Below are 18,182 nucleotides of genomic sequence, written 5' to 3'. Positions count from 1 at the left end.
ACTATTAGGACATGCCACACACATCAGGGCTTGTCCTACCTTACACTTACAATGCACCCTGCCCTTGGGCCTACCATAGGGGTGACTAATATGAAGTAAAGGGAAGGTTTAGAGGCTGGCAAGTGTGTGCACTTGCCCAGCCAGCATGACAGTACCAGACTGCACGCAGGTTCTGCAATGGCAGACCTAGACACATTTTAAAAGGCTGCTTCTGTGGGTGGCGCAACCAGCGCTGCAGGCCCACTAGCAGTATTGGTATTTACAAGCCCTGGCACTCCTGGTGCCCTTTACTGGGGACTGACAGTAAATCCAATGAGCCAATCATGGAAATCAATCACATATACATTTTGCACAGGGAGAGCCTATGCACTTTAGCACTGGTCAGCAGTGGTGAAGTGCCCAGAGTCATTAAACCAACAAAAACAGGTCAGAGAGAATATTGGAGGAAGGCAAAAAGTTCAGGGATGACCCTGCCAAGAGGGCCAAGTCCAACACAACCCCCTTCCAGCCAAAACGCAGGGTAGACCAATCACGACTGTGATGAACTTCCCGGCTTTGGGCGATAGAACATGGACCTGGCCCACAACAGCAGGGGCACATTCCAGTTCTACGCCAATCTGAGCCTATTTCCAATCCTCTGTCCATACTCTCAGGGTCCACCCAGCTAATCCATGGGGCACCCTTCTCTTCCTCTGTGGACACCACCTGTGCAGCATCTAACCTTAACTTGCTCACGGGTGTGTCCCAACAGATAGTCATCAAATCACAGTGGCCACTGACAGTAGTCAGGGCTGAAACCCAGGCCTCATGCCTCTCAGGGCTCCCAAACCTCTGAGGCCTCAGAGAGCGGGGGGCAGTATCCCCAGGTGCTTGGCACCTTTTGTCCATTCTCTCTTCTGTCAGTCCAGGTATGACATCCTGGCACTGACCCACCAGCCCCAGGCCTGTACCTGGCGGCTGGATCAAAGACTGGGGTGGGCTTTACCACACCCGGTCCTCCTCCGTGGGGCTCTGTACCCTCCCACCTGGAGTGGTACCCCCTTCCAGAATTGTCAGGGCACCTGTGGCAGGTGGCCTGAACAATTCGCCCACCAGTTCAGGGGTGCTATCCTGCAACTGAGGCACTAGGTCAGGGGGGACACCCTGCACCTGGCCCACTATCCTAGGGTCTAAACCCTCAAACTGCACCAGGGTCAGGGGCGAGGACTCCCTCCCTCTGCACCCCCTTCCAGAGTACTGCCCACTCCCCACTGGAGTGGTACCCCTAGAAGTGTCAGGGGTCAGGACACTGATTACAGTGGTCCCACCCTCCAGGTCAGACAACACCTGAACCTGGCTCTCCAACTCAGGGACCCAGCCCTGCAGTTGAACAATTGCCTGGTGCACCAGGACTTCCCGGGGAGGACGCATGCCCCCCTGAGGGTGGCACATAGCTCATGTGTCGTGCGGCAGTCTGCCTGGCGCAGACCTCCCAACCCCTGTCCCTCTGACAGTGTGGGAAGATCCCCCAAGACAGAAGTGGTGTCCCCCTGGTCATTCACTGGGGACGCATCCCTGCTGGCTGGCCCCTGACCCACTGGTTTTTCTACTGGGGACTCTTTCCCCCTCTCGCCCCTCCTTCTGGACTTCTGCACCCTCCCAACTGGAAGGGTACTGCCAGACTCCGGAACTACTGGAGCTCTGTTTACAGAGCCTCCACGTTCTCTAGCCACGGGGGGATCCTTCCAGAGAGTGACTCGTCCGGACAGCCTAGGCTCCCCACCTGGTGTTCCCTTAAAGAACCATCCAAGCTCTGAGACTGAGGTTGGGCACTACCGGGACAAAACCCATTCTCACTCCTTCCCCTTAAGGACAGGACATGAGGCCCTACACCCCTCTCACTACTACCGGACCTACCTGGGCTACTCTGCGCCACTTCCACCACTCTGGGCTGGAAGATACCTGAGCCACTCCCCACATGATCACACCCCAATGCCTCTCCAAACCCTCTGGAATCCACCACAAGGTCTGCCTCCAATGTGAGCTCCCTGGGGTCAGAGAACTCACTCTCAAACAGGTGTTGGCATAGCTCTGGAAACTTGGGACTTAAAGTATGCTCTCCCACAATTGGATCACACAGCCCCCTAGCAGGGTTAACCAAACTATCCTTCACCTCTCCATCCAGCGCCTCACACATGTACTCTACACCATTCTCCTGAGACTGGCCAGACAGTAGCGGACTGTCTCTGTGACACAACCCACACTCTTCTGGGCGGTCTTTACACTCACCCACCAGGAGCTCAACCATGGGGGAATCCCTCCCACCACTAGGACCATGAACTCCTACGCCAGCCACCCTATTCCCTTCAGGGACGCTGCGCACTACTAGCGCTACCTCATGCCCTTGACCCTCCTGGTGTAAGTTAACCCCCTCCAAGTCAGGTGCCATATCTCTAGGTGGGCGCACTATGCTGTCAGCACTAGATACCTGAATGTTGCTGCCACCAGCTGAGCGGGACTCCACCTCCAACTCAGCAAAGCTCAATCTGCAAGCTACACAAATCTCTGGATGTTAGGCTGAAGCCCTCCTGGCTTCAAGCTCCTTGATCTCCAAATCAAGTTCTCTCATTTTCAAGTAGTGATCTCTTTGGCGTTTTTGTGCCTCCATGGACAATCTTTGATTTTCCATTTCCAATTTTTGCTTTTCCATTTCCATTTGTCCAGCTAATTTTGCCATCTCCATTGCATGTGCCCTGGTTGCTGCCCTGTCTGCCAACTCCTCTGGCGACAGGCATCTGGTTGCTGCCTTTTCCATCCTCACTGAATCAGGCATGATGTTTTCAAAAACACTTGGAGATCTCCCAGCAAAATTATAAAAATGGAAATCTGTGGCTGCGTTATTGGTCTGCTCTCACTATGTGGTGATCAATAATTCACTGTATGTTAACTACAAATGCAAATTCGCAAATCCTCACCGCTGCGTCCAATGTTAGAATTGGGGGTCTCTGGTTGGCGCAAGCATTCACTTGTGACAAGCAGGGACCCTCTCCTCTAAGTCAGGGCGAAGGATGACCCCTTAGAATTACCCTTGCTCACCCTCTAGGTGCGTGGCGTGAGCAGCCAAGGCTATTCTTCAGGCGTTATTGGGTTAAGCATTTGTAATCACACACACAGTAAATATACCAATCCCCCCACAAATGGACACCAGGCTGTAGATATGTAAAAATACTTCTTCTTTATGTAAAAATATATCTCTTCAGGCAAGTATTTATCACAAGACCATTTAATAACGTTTTTCTAAGCCACAAGATTGAAAATAGGCAAGTGTTTTCTTCTGTATTGCAAGCTGTTTCTTACTTTTAGTCTTTTTAAACTGTTCTTAGGTCCTTGAGCCCTTTCAGGACTCACTAGCCTCTTTGTTGCGCTTCTGTGCGCTTCTCCCGGTGAAAACGGGCGAAACCCTACCGCGTCTCACGCATCTGGTGTGAGCACAGGTTCGACTCGTACCGCTCCCAGCTGCGAGGCGTACGGGGCAGTCCGGTCAAGTGGTACGCTTCTCACGGCGCACGGGGGGCGACTCGCAACGTGTGCGCTGTGGTTTGAAAGGCGGTTCAGGCGGGGAGCCGGCGTACAAAGGCAATCACCGCGCACAGTGCTCTCGAGGGTAAGAAGAACGTTGCGGGCCCCTAGCCCGTGGTTGAGCACTGTGTGCCGGTGAGCGGCGTCTCTTGGGGGTTCCCGTGAAGGTGGGTGCGGGGCGCATGGCGGCTCTAAGCAGAGCGAGGCTGGCACCCAAGGCATCCGGACTTCGGGGGATCTGTTCTCTGGGTCTGTGGGGTCCGGCGGGGACTTCCAGTGGGAGCGTAGGGGGCACACCAGCGAGCCTCCGGCGGCGAGGTGACACGGCGATTTCACTCAGTGGGGGAAGAGCGGCTCGGCGGAGCGGGGCTCTCCCTCGGCAGGGACGGTGAAACACAGTTGGTCACGGCCTCGAGGAGGGGCTGGGGGGCACCAAGGTCACGGCAGCAAGTCTCCGATGGCGAGGTGACACGGCGATTTCACTCAGCGGGGGAAGAGCGGCTCGGCAGAGCGGGGCTCTCCCTCGGCGGGGACGGTGAAACACAGTCGGTCACGGCCTCGAGGAGGGGCTGGGGGCACCAAGGTCACGGCAGCGAGCCTCCGATGGCGAGGTGACACGGCGATTTCACTCAGCGGGGGAAGAGAGGCTCGGCGGAGCGGGGCTCTCCCTCAGCGGGGACGGTGAAACACAGTCGGTCACGGCCTCAAGGAGGGGCTGGGGGGCACCAGGGTCATGGCTCCGGCGGGGGCAGAAATCCTCACAATTACCGGCAGATGAGCAGAGAGCAGGTTGAGCCAGATGATCCTGTGGCTCCGGTCAGGGGGCAAGCTCAGTCAAGCCCTTGGAGAAAGTTTCTAGCACAAGTCTACAAAGTCTTTTCGATTAAATTAAACTAAACACATCACAATTGTAATACATTTGGTTTGACTCAAATGAGAATTAAAAATGAAAAATAAATTGTTAAGAGTATGAATTTGTATTTCCCCCCCCCCCTCTTTCCTTTTAGACTCCGACACATACTGGAGCACACCGATGCCCTTGAAGCGACGTATGAATCTTTCTACGCCAGCCACCTTGTAGGTAACTTTATGTAAATGATTCCCATTCCTAATGTTAACACATCACCTTCCAATCATTAAAACAAGGCATTGTCCTGTTTTCTAGGCTCTCCTATGTGTCCTGATGAAGACCCCAACATGAGGAAAGAATAACCCTTAAACACTAGGGGTCGAAACGTAGACCGCGCCAAACCCGACACACCATAGGAATAAACGAATGATCCGCTCTTACCTATGTGTGATGTGATTTGGGAACACAACCAGCAACTTAATTGTAAAGGCGTAGCAATTGTAATGTGATGTAATATTGTCACACCACCTTTACCACGTCCCGCACACCTACCACTCCCCCTTCCTTTTCACTCACTGAGAGCACCAATTGAGCAATGACTGTTTAATTGTTTCAATGAAATACGGATAATCAAAAACAAAGACATGCATTAAAAAGCAAAATAACTGCATCTTTGTATGAAATAAATACAAATTCATACTCTTAACAATTTATTTTTCATTTTTAATTCTCATTTGAGTCAAACCAAATGTATTACAATTGTGATGTGTTTAGTTTAATTTAATTTAATCATCCCAATCGACTCAGACCACTTGTTTCCTGTAATTACTTTATGACCCAGGTCCATGAGCTACGAGGGCACACCCCTTTACTACTCATACAAAGTCTTTTCAGCAAGTCTTTTCCTCTCCTTCCTCAGAAAGGCAAGCAGCAGGCCAGTCCTTCCAGCGTCTTCTTCTCCTTCTAGTTGGGCAGAGGTTCTTTGTGGGAAACAGTATTCTGATTTACAAGGAGCAGGGCTCCTACTTTTAAACAGCATTTTCTTTGTTCTTTTAGGCCAGGGGGGCCTCTGCATAACTTCTTTCAGTCTCTGAGCACTTTGTGGGGTGTACTCTGGGCTCTCCTTTCAGTGTGAGGGGCAGGCACATTAGACGCTCCACAGGAGGTGGAGCCAGCATTGTGTGGACAGGGGCAGCCAGGAGTACTTTGTTGACAGTGCTTCTCCCTTCCTGGGCCAGGTGTCGGGCTGAGTCATCAGTCGCTCCCCAGGGGGCGGAGCCAGCATTGTGGTGGCAGAGCACAGCCCTGTTCAGAGTCCAGGGGCACTCCCACCTCCCACTAAGGTGTAATCCTGGCATTTACCACCTGTCATCCCCCAGCCCTGTCACTCACATATCCCAGACAGTCAGATACACATCCTAGCAGAGGCGGGCTGAAATGGCTAGGCAAGCAAATGCTAGCTTTCTAAAAGTAGCATTTGCAAACACAGGATACAGGATACAGATAAACTTTACTAAAAGAAGTATTTTATTTTTCTGAGTTCAGGCATACTAAATTTGACTTTCTACCATGTTCCCTGAGCCTGCTGGGATTAAATACTGCTGGCATTTTAAACCCGATTTAAATATTTGGGTGGTGCTACGACCTATCTGATTTCTTTCCTAGGGTGAGGTGAGCCTTCCCTGCCCCGTTCCACCGCGGCTGCTGTGCCGTTTGTGTGGAGGGCGGGCGGCCATCTTCCTAGTAGTCCTGCACCCCGGCTGAACCTGTGGCAGAGGTCTAGCTGGGGGAGGGAGGTCCTTCTATAAAAACAGCTGTGGGCAGAGATCTTTGCGGCGAGTGTGGGTTGGTGGCAGCTCCCATGCTGACCCGCTTTGCTTTGTGGCCCTAATCTTTCAAACTTTAAAATTTTAATCTGCTGATTGACCTATGTTACATTCTCGAATCGTTCTGCACTATTTTGCACATTTTAAGACTCGCCTCTCGAGTCTGTGTATTTTCTGCTGCTGGCATTTTAAACCCGATTTAAATATTTGGGGGGTGCTACGACCTACCTGATTTCTTTCCTAGGGTGAGGTGAGCCTTCCCTGCCCCGTTCCACCGCGGCTGCTGTCCCGTTTGTGTGGAGGGCGGGCGGCCATCTTCCTAGTAGTCCTGCACCCCGGCTGAACCTGTGGCAGTGGTCTAGCTGGGGGAGGGGGTCCTTCTATAAAAACAGCTGTGGGCAGAGATCTTTGCGGCGAGTGTGGGTTGGTGCCAGCTCCCATGCTGACCCGCTTTGCTTTTTGGCCCTAATCTTGCAATTTTTAAAATTTTAATCTGCTGATTGACCTGTGTTACATTCTCGAATCGTTCTGCACTATTTTGCACATTTTAAGACTCGCCTCTCGAGTCCGTGTATTTTCTGCTGCTGGCATTTTAAACCCGATTTAAATATTTGGGGGGTGCTACGACCTACCTGATTTCTTTCCTAGGGCCTTCCCTGCCCCGTTCCACCGCGGCTGCTGTGCCGTTTGTGTGGAGGGCGGGCGGCCATCTTCCTAGTAGTCCTGCACCCCGGCTGAACCTGTGGCAGCGGTCTAGCTGGGGGAGGGAGGTCCTTCTATAAAAACAACATACCCTTTCAGACGCGCAGCGGTCGCGCGTGGCGGGCGCGCCTTAGGCGCGCCAAAGGTCAGCCCGTCTGCTCCCGTCCGCGCCTCGGCCGTGGCGGACGCATGACTCGCTGACCTACAGTCGCAAATTCCAGACAGGGTTGTCATTTCTTACACACATGAGCAGTTGTGCTCTCTGCGTCCTTTGAGCTGTTTGGGCTCAGGACGGGGTTTGGGGAATTCTAACATGTTCAACCCCTGTTCTGCTTGTGGCTTTAGTTGTGCTGCCACATTGATTGGTCAATCTCCTCCGTTGAGTGTCTCTCACTCTATCTCAGCGGCTCTGGTTAATGCTCGGTCGTTGAGCAAGCACGCTGCGGACATATTTGAACTTCTTGTGGAGGGCTCTTTGGACATTCTGTTTGTGACTGAAACCTGGCTTAACAACGCCAGGGCACCGGATGTCGAGTTGGCCATCCCCAGAGGCTATAAAATATGCAGGAGAGATCGAGTACTGGAAAGGGGAGTGGGTCTGGCAATTATTCTGAAAGAATCTTGGGTTCTTCATGTTGATCCCCCTGACGAGTTAGGAGTCGGGGAATTCCTGAATTTTTCCCTGGTCCTCTCTCCCCATTTCACTTTAGGTGGCACCTTAATCTATCAGGCCTTCTGGATCTTTTCTTAAAGCATTGCTGGAGACTATGGTGCCTCGAGCTCTGAGGTTCCCGTGTTTTTTACTGCTGGGTGATTTTAATATTCATGCTGAGGTGGCGGAACTCCCGGAGTCTAAAGCTTTGTGGGATTGTTTCAATCTGGCCCACCTTTCCCAATGGGTCTCTCTGCCTACGCACTCGGGGGGTCACACTCTTGATGTGATCTGTTCGAACTTTCCTCTTCGGGTGGAACCCCCGCAAGCCCTCACGTGGTCGGATCATCGGCTGATCAGATTTGCGTGGTCAGCCCAGAAAATGACCACTACAGCGGTTAAAACTGTGTGCGCCAAGAAAATCAATATGTGTACTCTGGCTGATGCCCTGAATGAGAGCAGGCCCGTGTTGGGCGATGAGCTTGCCAAGGCGGTGCTGACTTTCAAAGAATGGGTTACAGCGGGTGTGGCCTCTTCATCCAAAGGTGGTAGCACTGGTAGAGTTCGCTCTACCCCTTCCAAACCTTGGTTTTCCCCTGAGTTGCGCACACAGAAGTTGGCCTGCAAAAAGCTAGAACGGGCCTGGCGTCAAGCCTACTGCCCCCTGGCTAAGGCAGCTCTGCAAGGGGCACAGAGGAACTACTATGCCTGCATTAAAACAGCTAAGGGCGCGTACTTTGCTTGCCGGATCGATAAGGCCAACAACAGCAGCCGTGAGATCTTTGCGATTGTCAAAAGCTTTCTCTCCCCCTGTGCAGAGCAACGGATGGTCCCGGCCTTGGGGGCGTGGTGTGAGAGTCTTTCCTTGTTCTTTGAGCAAAAAATTGTTGCTATTCAGTCCAGTTTTGGCTCCAGTAACACCTTGGACGGCATTTCTGACCTCTCCCCTCCCTCAGGGTCATCCTACCCCAGGATGGTGGAGTTTGTGCCTCCTTCACCTGCTGACACTCTGGCCGTGATTAAATCCCTGAAGTCAGGGTCACCAACTGACCTCTGTCCGGCGCGGGTGCTTGCCGGTATAGCTGAGGTGGTGGTGCAGGAAATTGCGCATATTGGTGGCCTCTCATTCAAGTCGGCCATAGTGCCTGCTGATTGGAAACAGGCTAAGCTGCTGCCTTTGCTTAAAAAGGCGGGTGCTGATCCTGCTGTGCTGGCCAATTATCGGCCAATTTCACTGCTTCCGGCTATGGCTAAAATTGGTGGAAAAATTGCGTTCCGGCAGCTGAACGAGTTTGTTGAATCGTCAGGGTCCCTCCACCCGGCACAATCGGGGTTCCGTGCTGCTCACAGCACGGAGTCTGCATTGGTGGAGATCTCTGAAGCGGTTAGGGAGTGCCTATGCGGATGACACGCAGCTGCTATTTACGTGACCCAGTGATGTCTTAGATACAGGGCGGATTCAGTCCTGTCTATCCTCAGTTTTCAATTGGTTAGCTTCCTCACAACTGAAATGTAATGAGGATAAGACGGAAATGTTGTTGTATGGTCATTTTCCCCCTAGCTTTAGAGAATTACTTTGGCTGGTTGGCTTTCCGATGCCCTGTTCAGTTAATGTCCTCGCTAAGAACTTGGGGGTCTGGTTCGGAGAAGACCTCCGGTTTGAGGCGCACATTAAGAAACTGACGGGGGGCTGCTTTGGGACCCTTAAAGCGCTTCGGAAGTTTTTTCCTTATCTTCCTTCCACAGCAAGAGAGTCAGTAGCGAGAGCTTTAATTCTCTCGCGTCTTGACTATGCCAACGCCTTGCTGAGCGGCTCCCCGGCCTATTTGGTGAGGCGTCTCCAAGTAATCCAAAATGCTACCGCCAGACTTCTATGCAATATCCCCAGCCGGGTGAGTGTAAAGAACCACTTGCAGAGATTGCACTGGTTGCCAGTTCCACAACGGATTATTTTTACACTGGCTCATAAAGCCATAAATGGGCATGGTCCTGCATATTTGATGAAACGATTTAGTCATTACTCTCCCAACAGACCCTTGCGTTCTGCCGCTCAACATCTGCTGCAGGTCCCACGGTTCCGGCGTTCCCAACTGGGAGGGCAGTCGGTTGCGGTGAAGGCCGCCTCTGCCTGGAATGACCTAACATTATTCCTGCGAGCTACCCTGAACTTCGGTTCATTTAAAAAAGCGTTGAAAACTCATTTGTTCAGGTTGGCTTTTTAGCTGTCTTTTTGTATAGTTTCTTTTTTTATTCTGTTTCTTCTTTTTCATCTTCGCGCCAGGATACTCCGGCAGTAATTGAGCGCGTAACAAAACAGCATAATAATAATAATAATAGAGTGTAATAATTCCAGCAGCCCATCTTGGCCTAAGAGAACAGGTAGCCTTACAATAGTGAACAGCGAATTTGGCTGTAATTCACTATTAGGACATGCCACACACATCAGGGCTTGTCCGACCTTACACTTACAATGCACCCTGCCCTTGGGCCTACCATAGGGGTGACTAATATGAAGTAACGGGAAGGTTTAGAGGCTGGCAAGTGTGTGCACTTGCTCAGCCAGCATGACAGTACCAGACTGCACGCAGGTTCTGCAATGGCAGACCTAGACACATTTTAAAAGGCTGCTTCTGTGGGTGGCGCAACCAGCGCTGCAGGCCCACTAGCAGTATTGGCATTTACAAGACCTGGCACTCCTGGTGCCTTTTACTGGGGACTGACAGTAAATCCAATGAGCCAAGCATGGAAATCAATCACATATACATTTTGCACAGGGAGGGCATATGCACTTTAGCACTGGTCAGCAGTGGTAAAGTGCCCAGAGTCATTAAACCAACAAAAACAGGTCAGAGAGAATATTGGAGGAAGGCAAAAAGTTCAGGGATGACTCTGCCAAGAGGGCCAAGTCCAACAGCCACATTATTACATGCTACATAATTACACTGCACTCAATGCAATATCCACTCCAAATAATACCACTCAGTGCCACTTAATTACACGCCACATAATTACACTCTACTGAATACACCATACACTCACCATATAACCACTCAGTGCCACATAATTACACTACTCAATGCAACATAAATACACTCCACATAATACCACTCAGTGCCACATAATTACATGCCACATACTTGCCATGTACTCAATGCAACATGATCACATGTCACAATTACACTTTATTCAATGCAACATAAATACACTCCACATAATACCACTCAGTGCCACATAATTACATGCCACATAATTACACACTACTTAATGCAACATAAATATACTCCACAAAATACCACTGAGTGCGACATAGTTACACGCCACATAATTACACTCTTCTTAATGCAACATAAATACACTCCACATAATACTACTCAGTGCCACATAATTACACACCACATAATTACTCTCTACTCAATGCAACATAAATACACTCCACATAATACCACTCAGTGCCACATAATTACACGCCACATACTTGCCATGTACTCAATGCAACATAAATACACGCCACATAAATGCACTCTATACCACATACCACCAATCAACAGAAATGCACTCCACACCATGACACAATTTCACTAAGCATAATTTCACTCAACACCACAGTTCCAGGCCACACAATTCAACTGGCATAGGCGAAAAAATAGTAGTAAGTTCAGTGATTACCCAGAATGTGTTTCACACCAGAAAAGAAATGAATCCCATCAGACCACCCAAATGGCAGAACTTCATCATCTGGGATTACTGAAGGAGTAGTCCGGATTATGGGCCACACACCTGTTGGTATCGTGTGTTGCTCCAATCCCCAGGGACCACCAGTGATGGATCATACCATAGAATGTGTGTACTTCTGTGGTGTGGGATGAAAGTTGCAGTGTGAAAAATATATGAGAGTGATCAAAAAGTGCAATGTAAAATTGGCTACCATGACATAAGGGATACCGACGGACAGAGCGGGGCCTCCATCTTTGAGCAGTTGCCAGGTGAGGCGAGGCATACTCCCAAGATATTTGGGAAAGAATCCCTTTTCTTGAACTCACATCCTACATATTAAAAACTCTGCACATGGTAGGATGTATGGTATCATTATTTTGTGTTAAAACTTTTTTCCACATATGGTATAACTTCTTTTGCAGTAGTGTGGTTCTGGTCCTGATGAAAGCCAGGTAGGTTACTATTTCCTACGAGGGCTGAAACATGTTGACCGTTTACAACTGTCTAACACTCTGTTTTTAGACTTTGACACCATGATATTTCCCCAATAAAATGCCCCTTATGTCATGGTATACCAACAGGTGTGTGGCCCATAATCCGGACTACTCCTTCAGTAATCCCAGATCATGAAGCTCTGCCATTTGGGTGGGCTGATGGGATTCATTTATTTTCTGGTGTGAAACACATTCTGGGTAATCACTGAACTTACTACTATTGTTTCGCCTATGCCAATTGACAGACCAGTGACATTTATTGTTGTTTAGTGATATTGTGAAGGGGGGTATAGTGTTCCCTGGTCTCTAAATATTGTCCCATGAGACCCTCCACCAACTGTATATTGTACACACAATTCAACTCCACACATTTCCAATACACACCGCATAATTACATACCAAACAACATATTTCAACTCCTGAACTCCACAATCAACAACGTGCCTCCAATGCACACCATATAGTGTCACAACCTGAGCAGCAAACATCATTCATCACCCCCATTTTGCATCAGCGCCCCACCTAGGCCTCACGTCAGTCTGCCCATGGAATCGGGCATCTAATTAAATTACTGTTTTCCAAACTCCACTCCACCGTTATTTAGGTCCCGCTCCCCCATAACAAAAAAATGTATAACAAACAAGCATGAGAACAGGCAGGAAAAAGTTGTCAGCAGTGCAAGTACAAAAAAACTAGATGACATTTTTTATGTTAAAATCTTTTTTTGTCAGGTTTTTCTGTTGTATATAATGCTGTCTTCGTTTGTATAAAGGTAACAAAAATGCTTAACACTTTTTATTGTTACTTTTCAACATAATGCACAGTCCACAATGCTCTACAACATAGCCAAACGTTCTGGTTAAACACATGCTTGTTTTAACTTTACCTGCAATGAGTGTCATTATGTAACATTAAATTTATTGGCAGCACAGAAGCTTGTTCTAAGAACATCACATGCAGTTTTCAGAATTTATGTCTACATCTGACTCGTTAAAAATTATCCCCCAGATTACTAACTTCTTCACAAACATTTGCCACTTGGTGAAAAAGTTGGTAACATCCCAAAATGAAAAGACCACCCTTTAGAATATTTTATAAACTATTAGGCTACTTCCCTTAAATCTTTGGCCAATATTCAATCTGTAGAACTCCATGATCTCAAGTAGCTAACGTATCTATCAAAATTAGTACTGTTGAACGTGGGCCACATTTAACAAAGATAGTTAACAACTACCATTTAATGAGCATCTCATTACTACATCAAATACTTACCTGTAAATACTAGAACTGTTATAAGTTGTGACATTAAGACTTCTGATTAAGGGGGCGTGGCTTGAGCGCACAGCAAGATGGCCGCTCTTTAGAGAGGCTCTGCCCGGCCGAGCCCTTATCCGCCTAATATCTCCCATCACACGACATTGCAGAGCATAGAAAATATGTGCTCCTCACCTCTGGAGAATCCTGTCTGGATGGGAGCTGAATTTGTCGTCTGACGCTGCCGACGCAATTGCTGGCGAGGAGTGCCTGATCCCGGCGCTCTCCTCAAAAAATGGTGGCCCCTGCGGGCCCTGAAACCGATGAACCTCTGCTGCCACTGAGGTTCCCCGCACCCAGCGGGAGCTCCTATGCTGCTACCTGAGCCGTCCCGGACTGCTGTGCACGCTCAGTGCTTGCTGGCTGCCTAATCCCCGTGCGGCTGATCTGCTGAACGAGTTGTGCCCCTGCCGCCGGAGACAGTGACCAAGCCATACCTCTGCTGAGCTTGAGCCCGCGGATCCCGCTTTGCCTGTCCTGTGCTGAAAGGTGGGTCTGCGCTGACTCCTGCGCGCTCAGCACCTGTGGTGGTGAGTGGGGGTGGTCTGACCCTGGCCAGTGTCTGCGGAGATGGCGTGGGCTGGAGTTCGGGTCGTGGCCCGCGAGCGGTGGTGGGACGCTGGGGCACACGGGGGAGGTACGGGCTGCGCAAGATAGGTCCTGGACTGCGCAGCGGCTTGTCGAGTAATCCAGCTGACTTCGCTTCTGCGTGGTGGCATAAGAGGCGCTTGTGTGCTACTGGATTTGGACTAGTGATGCGGTATCCGGAGTAGTGCAGCTGCTTGTTCCCCTTGGGCCCATTGTTGAATTGCTGGTTGTGTGTGGTGACCTTGCTGTGGCAACGGCTCCGAGGCCTACGGCTCCTCCCTCATCTGCTGCTTTAGTTGGAAACTCACTAGTGTGTAGCGGAGCCTGCCTATGTATTACTGACTCTGAAATAGACGGCAATGTGCAGACATCTTACTTGTGGGTTCCTCTGCGCCTTAGGGGCCTACGCATCTAGCGTTGCTGCGTTCTGTTGCAGTTGTGGCGATTCCTCAATGATGTAGTGGATATCATCTTCTTTCTAGTGGTTTGGAGTGCTACATTTGCATACAGCTGCTGTTGTCCTGCGAGCCTGTGGGAGCTAGTTTGTTTGAGCGAATTGGGCCTGTGGCTTCGCATTTGGCTTAGCTGTCACCAGTATGGGGCGAACTGACAAAACCCAACCTCGTCTCTTGTTTGAGGTCCGCAAATCCTCTAAATCCTCGCAAACGGTGGCCTTTGACTCTGAAGCTGATGCCAAGGCTGCAGGCCCCCCTACCCTGGAGACAACTCTGTTGGCCATGCAGCGGCGTCTTCAATCCATAGAGGGGACGATGGCAGCTGTAAATAACCGACTGGATCATATGTCGGCGCAGCTTGAGAAGCAAAATACTCGTATGGGAGAGGTAGAACAACATGTGTCTGCGACGGAGGATGGACTAATTGATGTCACCGGGAAAACGCCGAACATGGAGAAGGTTTTGTCTCTCATTCAAGCCAAGAACGAGGATTTGGAGGTCCGTTCCTAACGCAACAACATTCGGATCACAGGACTTCCATAATTCATGAAGGGTGGCAAGATGAAGCTGTTTGTGGAGGGGTTGATTAAGGACATATTTGGTTCTGAACAGCTGTCCCCCATGTTTGTTGTCGAATGGGCATACCGCTCCCTTGCGGCGTGGCCTGTCCCAGGCGCTCCTCCCCGCCCGATTATAGCGCACCTGTTGAATTACCGGATTGAGATGCTGTTTTGCGCATGGCCCGGGACAAGGGTGATATCGTTCATCAGGGCAACTCTCTCTCGTTCTTTCCCGATTTCACAGTCACTGTGCAGGCTGCAAGTCCTAATGTGACAGGCACATCTATCAGTTCTGCTTGGCCACCTCCTACTAGCTAGGAGGTTAGAAGCGCTCTGACTCCCCCTGTGTGGGTGTACCACATTTGCACTGGTTTGCGTTGTTTTTTTGGTTGGGGGTAGGCCAGGGTTGGGATGGCTTTAGCGTGTTGGGGTTGCTGAAGTGGATGGGGGCTGCGAGGCGGTTAGGGGGGTTAGTGGGCACTTTTTCTTGTAATTTCATTGTACCTCTTCGGTCCGATTCCAGCACTATCTCTCACACTACTAAATACATCTGACTCTGTAAGTCCATGGGCAGTAACATAAAATTCCTTACCTGGAATGTGCGCGGCTTGAATAGTCCCAAAGACGATACGGTCAGTGAGGATGTTCAGGTGGCGTTCTTGCAAGAGACGCATCACACACAGCAATCGGAGAAGAACTTTGGCGCACGCTGGGCCGGGCTGAGGGTTGCCTCTTCTTACTCCCCTCACGCTTGGGGAGTGATGGTCTTGGTGAAAAGAGGGGTCCCTTTTACTGTGCTCCACATGGACACGGATACACAGGCCAGGGTGGCTTTGATCCATGGTCTTGGGGTGGGTGGGAGTCCTTTTAGTGAATGTATACGGCCTAAATGTTGACCACTCCTCCTTTTTCATAGATGTATGGCACCGCATCTCAAAATTTCCTTCGGTTGAATTGCTCTGGGGCGGAGATTTCAATGTTTGCTTAGACGGACAACTGGACAGACAGGGAGGTGGTGCGATGCGACACATCCAGGTATCTGAGGCGCTACTGTTTTTTTTAGATATAGGGGCTATACAGAATATTTGGAGCATCCGTCACCCGGGAATCTGCGAAAGCACATTTATATCTACGGTGCACGGCACATGGTCCCGCTTAGACTATTATCTCCTTTCAGAGATTGCTGGCATATGGGTTGTGGATTTTCGCCTCCTGGCCAAAATGTTATTGGATCACTCCCCCATGCTTCTAGAGATGCGAGCTCCCACTTGTGAGCACCCCCATTTCAATGGTGATTGCAGCCCTCCTCACTTACGGATCAGGTGTTCAGTTGCACGGTGGGCGTGGCAATTAGTGATTTTTTTTTAGAGAAAACACTGGTTCAGTGGACAGTCCTGGGACACTGTGGGAGGCATTTAAAGTAACTATCAGGGGTATCTGCATGGGAGCGCAGGCGGGGGTTCTAAAAGACCTGCGACGTCGGATGCATAAACTGGCTGACAATATTTCCGCTTTAGAACGTGCATATGCCCAAAACCCAGCCTCTTCTATAATAGCCACCATAAGTGAGCTTGTAACGGAATATAACGACACAGCGGATTAGGAGGTAGCGCATACGTCATGCCGCTTTACTGCGTGTTCCTTTGGGGAGGGTGCCGCCCCAGTCGCTCGCTTGCTCAGAAACTGGCTGCGCCGTGGACTCAGGACTACATCACGGAAATGCTGGACCCTGGGGGAATAGCACACTATACCTCCCCTGAAATCAGTGAGGTGGTGCTGGACTTCTACTCCAACCTCTATGGAGAGCGGGGGCATGTGTCGGCTACTGAGATCAATGATTACTTAGATGATGTCGCAATAGGCTGGCTTTCTCTTAATCAACGCAAATACCTCACTCAGCTCTTTGACGAGTAAGATGTCAAAATGGCCATTAAGTCGCTGCCCACTTGCAAGGCTGCAGGCCTGGACAGACGCCCAAGTGAGTTTTATAAGGCTTACACTGATGATCTGGCACCCAGGTTCTTAGATGTCTTTGCGGAAGCATATGACAGTTGCAATCTCCCCCCCTCGTTAAAAGAGGTCCTCCAGGTTATGCTCCATAAGCCCGACAAGCCCGCTAACCGGTGCGATTCCTACCGCCCACTCTCCATCATAAACATTGATGCCAAAATTATGGCAAAAATGATTGCCAGTCGGCTTTAACCCCTTATCCCTAACCTGGTCCTCCCGGATCAGTCGGGATTTGTCCCTGCCCGATCTACGGTGCACAATTTACGCACGGTCTTCTCCACCCTCCATTACTTTGAGGCTGATTTTCAAGACGTTGCTGTGATACTCGACGTACCAAAAGCATTAGATTCCCTGCAGTGGAAGTTTATGTTCACGGTCCTACTCCGAATGGGGCTACCTCCCTTTTTCTTTTTCTTTTAAAATCTGTTTTATTATCATTTTTCCACAACCTGTACATGTTTATGCAAGATAATCTTCAGCATTGCATTACTGTTACAAGTAGAATTTTAGACAGTGGCTCTCAGTTTGTGCATACAAGCTTAGGATGGCCACCATATATTCGGGTGACTCTTTAGCCACAGTCCCAGATAGAACTACAACATATGCGTTGCTGCAGCAGAGGTGAAGTCCACAATGCCGTCATATTGCGAGTCTGGAGGCATATTATGCAGAGTGTTACAGATCATACATCTTGTGTGAGTGCACAGATGTTATAGAGTAAACAAACAGTAACTAAGGAAAGAAACCAACCACAGCAGCTAAGTTCGACTTCTAATTACACCTTTTCTACTTTACATTTATCCTTAAGTCCCCTCACCCCCCCATGATAACAACATCCGTCACCCCCTCTCCGCCCCATCCCTCGCGCCCCGGCTCGCAGCACTCCACAGAGCTGCTTCGTCCGCCAACACACATAGTGCCATCGCTGGTTAGTCGGTGGACAGTATAAATGCGCCTTTGTGGCGGGATAAGAGTGTCCCCGCCATATCATCCATCTCAAGTTGCAGGGGTGCCTCCCTCAACAAGTGGCTGCTACTCTAGGGTGCCCTCCTCTATGCGCATAAGACTCTGGAGCAGACCCTCCTATTGCACTGCCATCGGCGTCATTCGCAAGCCCAGTGTTACCTCCTGTGTGATAGCAATTCCTTCTGCTTTAACCCATGCTATGAGGGAATACCTCCACGCCCTTGTGTGTGCTGGGGTTTGCGACTTCCATCTCTTCGTTAAAAGGCGCTTGGCAACGACTAGCCCCAAGTCAAGAAAACGAGAAGTGACTTTTGTAGTCGGCGCCCTACTAAATTGGTGTAATAAGTAAGTGGGCCACTCGAAAGGTATGCTACGTCTAGTACATGCGCCCAATGTCCCACTGATAGCCCGCCAATAAATGTGCAGCATGTGACAGCCCCACAGCATGTGCACTACGCCATCCCCCACCTCTGTACAGCGGGGACAGGCTGCG

At 50.0% G+C, this 18,182-nt stretch overlaps 1 protein-coding gene across 2 annotated transcripts in view; it reads left to right on the top strand.

The window, feature by feature from the left end:
• The window catches only part of LOC144828628 (5'-AMP-activated protein kinase subunit beta-2-like), a 588,442-nt gene that overhangs the window by 73,354 nt on the left and 496,906 nt on the right, over positions 1-18,182 (top strand). Inside the window, exon 2 of one of the 2 annotated variants that reach the window (XM_078686993.1) lies at positions 4,566-4,635. The exons of the other annotated variant lie outside the window; for it this stretch is intronic. The gene's annotated coding sequence lies outside the window, so the exon portion shown is untranslated. The remainder of the gene's footprint in view (positions 1-4,565; positions 4,636-18,182) is intronic. 2 annotated transcript variants of the gene reach the window in all.

The sequence above is a fragment of the Lissotriton helveticus genome, chromosome 1_1, assembly GCF_964261635.1.
Source record: "Lissotriton helveticus chromosome 1_1, aLisHel1.1, whole genome shotgun sequence".
Taxonomy (NCBI): domain Eukaryota; kingdom Metazoa; phylum Chordata; class Amphibia; order Caudata; family Salamandridae; genus Lissotriton; species Lissotriton helveticus.
Note: the sequence above shows the minus strand (reverse complement) of the source record. Positions and strands in the feature narration are given on the sequence as shown.